Below are 270 nucleotides of genomic sequence, written 5' to 3' on the forward strand. Positions count from 1 at the left end.
ACCCATGGAGCGATCACCCATGGAGCGATCACCCATGGAGCGATCACACATGGAGCGATCACCCATGGAGCGATCACACATAGAGCGATCACACATGGAGCGTTCACCCATGGAGCGATCACACATGGAGCGATCACACATGGAGCGTTCACCCATGGAGCGATCACCCATGGAGCGTTCATCCATGGAGCGTTCATCCATGGAGCGTTCACCCATGGAGCGTTCACCCATGGAGCGATCACCCATGGAGCGATCACCCATGGAGCGATC

Source organism: Nematolebias whitei, chromosome 23 (assembly GCF_014905685.2).
Source record: "Nematolebias whitei isolate Nwh7 chromosome 23, NemWhi1, whole genome shotgun sequence".
Taxonomy (NCBI): domain Eukaryota; kingdom Metazoa; phylum Chordata; class Actinopteri; order Cyprinodontiformes; family Rivulidae; genus Nematolebias; species Nematolebias whitei.